We start from the raw sequence: 5,472 nt of genomic DNA, 5'->3' as shown, positions 1-5,472 counted from the left end.
TGTAATATTTCCAGTCTAGTCTGCATCTGTGAAGCCACAAACCGCAAAGATATTATTGTGATTAAAGAACATTATTCCTCTCCCTGGAGCTGACTTCAAGTACCTTAAAATTCTTACAACAGCATCCATGTGGTCCACACTAGGATTATGCATGAACTGACTCACTACACTTACTACATAAGCAACATCTGGTCTGGTATGTGATAAATAAATCAGGCGTCCAACTAGCCTTTGATAACGAGATTTTTCAGCAGGCACTTGATCTGGATACTCTGCTAACCGATGATTCTGCTCAATAGAAGTATCAATGGGAGTGCAATTCAACATACATGTCTCTATTAGTAGATCAAGGATGTACTTCCTCTGACACAGATAGATACCATCACTTCCCCGGGCTACCTCAATGCCCAAGAAGTACTTGAGTGTACCTAGGTCCTTCATCTCAAACTCTGTGGCTAGCTGTTTCTGTAATCTATCCACCTCAACAGTATCATTCCCGGTAACTACCATATGATCAACATATATAATTAGAGCTGTTACATTCCTTTGTTGATGTCTGAGAAATAATGTGTGGTCTAAATTACTCTGTCTATAGCCAATTTTCCTCATGAATTGTGAGAATCTTCCAAACCAAGCACGAGATAACTGTTTAAGACCATACAAAGACTTTCTCAATGTGCATAAAAAGTTACTCGGAGAAGCGGTCACATATCCAGGTGGAAGATCCATGTACACTTCCTCTGTAAGTTCTCCATGAAGGAATGCATTCTTAACATCAAACTGTCTGAGTGGCCAGTTTAAGCTAGCAGCAAAAGAGAGCAATACCCGAATATATCTTTGCAACAGGTGCAAATGTCTCATCATAGTCTATGCCATATGTCTAGATGAACCCTTTTTCTACTAAACGTGCTTTATACCGGCTCACTGACCCATCTGGATTATGCTTCACTGTAAACACCCAACGACATCCCACAGTCTTCTTGCCATGTGGTAGAGATACAAGCTCCCAAGTATTGTTCTTTTGTAATGCTTCCATCTCTTACTCTATTGCTTCCCTCCATTTTGGATCTCCCAATGCATCCTGCACTTTTTTAGGTACATATACGGTAGATATTTGATTCACAAATGATTCATATGACTTAGACAACCTTTTGGTAGACATAAAATTTTCCACATGATACTTAGTTTTAGCCTGAAGGGTAGGTTCATATTTTTTTGTGCGCTGACCCCGAGTAGACCTATTTGGCAAGATATATTGTCTACTATTAGCCTCACTAGTATTAGCCCTAATAGGATGACTAACCCCATATCAGTGATCTTCCGTACCAGGGGAGCATTGGTCAGGTGTAGAAACAGTAGTACGGGAGACATGATAGGCAGTTGTGTTGTCATCTTCTGGTACCTGAATCTATGGAGTGACTCCACCGTCTGAATCATCCGGTGGTGCCTGTGTAGCTGACACATTGGCAATCTCAATTGAGCTTGTCACCATATCTACTGGCTTACTTGTCTCCCCCTCTCCAGGATACAGCTCTTCAAAATATGAATTCTCCTCCTGAAAAGCAGTAGCGGAAGAGGCAAAATAGCTCATGTCCTTAAAGAAAGTAACATCAATAGTGACATAGTACTTCCTGGTAGGTGGATGATCTGGTACCCTTTCTGATGTCCTCCATACTCAACAAACACACATTTAACTCTCCGGGCATCCAATTTAGACCGCTGATGTTTGGAGAGATGGACAAAAGCAACACAACCGAAAACACGGGCATGAAGATTATGAAAAGAGGGTAATGAGACATGAGATGCAACCACCTTATAGGGAACTTTTCCCTGAAGGACACGAGAAAGAAGACGATTAATGAGGTGGGCAGAAGTGATGACAACATCACCCCAAAGGTACTTAGGCATATGGGCACTAAAAAGAATACACTGAGCCATATCAAGTAAATGATGATTTTTCCTTTCAGAAACTCCATTTTGCTCAGGTGTGTAAGGACATGTTGTTTGATGAACAATTTCGTGCATGTTAAAGAACTCTTGAAAAACATGATTCACATATTCCCCCCCCCCCAATTATCAGAACGAAGAACTCTAATTGTGGCATTATATTGGGTTTGAACAGTGGTATAGAAGGCTTGAAAAGCCGGAAAAACCTCATCTTTAGTTTTGAGGGGAACAATCCACAAAAGACGGGTGCAATCATCAATAAATGACACATAATACCGCATCCCTGACACAGTAGACTCTTTGGAGGGTCCCCAAACATCAGAATGAATTAATTCAAAAGGAAGAAGACGTTTATTAGAATTACTAGGGGAATAGGTAGATCGATGACTTTTTCCCAAAACACGTCTCACAACGTAAAAGTGACTCATCCACATTAATAAACAAAATAGGCATAGATTTTTTCATAACACTAAAAGATGGATGCCCTAAGCAACGATGTCATAACCAAAGTTCACTTAGCTTGTCAGAAGTGGAGATTAAAGCGGTCTGAGACTGTGGCCCTGGTTTCTCCCCGGCATATGTCTGATCCAGATGAAACAACCGGCCCCTCAGATACCCCCCGACCAATTAACTCCCCGGTGAGAAGATCCTAAAATATCACATACATAGGAAAACATGTCACAGAACACTTAGCGTAAGTATTCAATTGGGGAACAGATATCAAATGATGAGATAAAGCAGGTACATAAAGCACATTATGAAGCTCTATTGTGGGAGTAATACGAACTGACCATTTCCCTAATACGGGAAATGCCTCACCATTAGTATTAGTAACATAGGGTACTGGTGGAGGAGACAATACGGTAAAATAAGATTTGTCATAAGTTATATGATCAGACGCACCAGAATCAATAATTCATGTATCAAAACCAACAAAGTTAGAAATATTTAAAGCCATACCAATTTTACCACGAACAGCTATGGATGCAGTAGGTATTGCTCCTCCTATTGTCTGATGATCATGTCCAACCAGACCATAGATATCTAGTTCGTGGACGAATTGAATGGATGCTTTCGCCTTGGGACGATAATTAGGCCGGTTAGGCCTAAGGTATGGATACAGCTTCCAACAGGTTGCCCGAGCATGGTTAGTATCATGACAATAAGAGCAAGGAGGGCGGGGCTGATTCCCGAAGCCTGGTGGCGGTCCTCGCTGATGAAGTGGAGCTGGAGTGGCCTGCTGAAGGGGTGGTACCGGAGAGCTAGCACGAACAGTAAGGCTAGAAACTTCAACTTGTGGTCCAGCCGGTGACATTTTCGAAGGAGCTGAAGTCGACAGTGTCGCCTACTTCAGTGATTGTGTTCGCTCGGAGCAGCGAGGACGACACCACCAAGGAGCTGGAGGGGTTGGAGTTGACGACTGTTTCGCCGACATCGGTGAGTGGATTTGAGGAGAGAGCGGTAGAGAGCGGCGCCGGGGGTGGAGAAGGCGGCCGGCAGGAAAGAAAGGAGCAGTAGGAGCTCCAAAAACGTCTACCGGAAAAAAAAAGAAACCCAGAAAAACAGAGCCGTTTTTTCTTAGTCTGATACCAAGATGAAATGTATATTGATTGAATTAATTTCTTACAGTTGATTTGTTCTATATATATAATCAACTTAGATTACTATTACTCCCTCTAATCACGCTAACAAAATGGATTGAGTTAGACTCTGCTTTCCATTCAAGAGCCATATATGAAGCATTTTGAAGATAAGGAATTAGAAAACAATCTGATGTGGATTACCAATTCTGCCTCTACACCATATGAGCCTGCACAGCCCTTTGGAAGACAACATACTCCGGAAGCTTACTGTCTAAAGCGATTGAAAGGCTCACTCCCTCTTACATGCACAAATTAAGATGATTAGCTCACAACTCCATATTATGGTACTGTGGGTTATGGAGAGATTATCTGATTATGATCAAATAAATGTTACCTCATTCAATTCGCATACAAGGCCATGATCAGAAAAATCAGGCACCAACTGTGAAATTATCTTCCTCGTAAGGACCACTGCACAAAGCATCCTTGAATCCATGATGTGTGAATCAATGTTTATGTAATTGTTTTTGGAACATGCTAAGCCTCTAAGAGATCTTTTCATAAGAATAATAACTACATTGATAGATCAAAAGGGATGAATTTGAAGACACTGAAGACGAGACAAGAGGAAGATACCATCAACACCATTGGAGATTGAGATTCTGTGTGAAAATTTCAGGTCTGGATCGGAGAGTTGCCATTCATGATTCTCATCCATCAAGCAAAAAGCTAAAAGGGATGGGGGGATTTTGATTTTCGATTCGTCGTATATTGAAGTGTAGAAAACCCTAGCGAACATATGGGCCGTCGATTTACCATCTCACTAATCAATGACACGTCGCTAACTCTTTTTATTTGTTTAGTGACATATTCCTTTACTCTATTCATTACACTATTTTGAAAAAATATTAATAAAACCAATTTGAAACCAAAATGTTGGAACCGAACTTCTCTCTCTCTCTCTCTCTCTCTCTCTCACTCTCTCTCTCTAAACTCAAACGGCTCTCCAGAGAAGAGAAACCCACCCATGCATAATTGGGGTTTTGTTGGGAAAATATTGGGCGTAAAAGCTTTGTTTATTGAAATTCTAGTAGAGATGGGGTCTCTCTCTTTATATGTTTGATTCTTCTCACTTGGGTTATCTCTTTATCAGTTGAATTCGATCTTGCTTCCCTTTCCCATTTTGATACTTGGGCTTGATATCGTTCTTACTTAATTCAATTTCAGATGGATCTAGGAACAACAAATCGTTTGGGTTTCAGATGATGGTTCTGAGAGCGAAATCCCCAAAAGTGTCTCAAGCCCCGCAACTCAAAAAGTAAGCTTGTTTCATTATCACATTGGTGGCTTACCATTTGATAGGGTTCAGTTCAATTTGTGATATAATCCCAATGAATAAAATTTCTAGGTATGCATGAGATTGCAATTGAAAGTTGGGTGTTCAATCACTTTTGGGGTTGAGGAACCACTTTTGATTGTGTTTGTGATGTTAAGGCATAAATCGAGCATTTCAGAGGGATTGGTTGTCTTTTGTATTAGATGATGATGTAACATTGGTGTTTTGCGGATATGTTTTCTCTATCCCAAGTGATAATTGGTAGAAACACCATAGAGCTAATTGTGTTTTTCCATGTCCCTAAGATTTAAAAGGTGAAAACACCATACAGCTGATTCGTGTGTTTTTGTTGTTCAGTCTCTGTCCCGAGAATCAAATGGTGTAAACACCATAGAGCTGGTTATATATTACCGGTTATGTTGTCCCTGGCCCAAATAATTAAAAGGTGAAAACATCATACAGCTGGTTATGTATTTCGGTTATGTTATCCCTGTCCTGAGAATCCAAATGGTTAAAACACCATAGAGCTGGTTGTGTTTTCCAGATATGGTGTCCTTGCCCAAAGAATTAAAAGGTGAAAACACCATACAACTGGTTTTTCTTTTT

This window comes from Argentina anserina, chromosome 5 (assembly GCF_933775445.1).
Source record: "Argentina anserina chromosome 5, drPotAnse1.1, whole genome shotgun sequence".
Classification (NCBI taxonomy): Eukaryota; Viridiplantae; Streptophyta; class Magnoliopsida; order Rosales; family Rosaceae; genus Argentina; species Argentina anserina.
The sequence above is the reverse complement of the archived record's forward strand: the minus strand, read 5'-3'. Positions refer to the sequence as shown.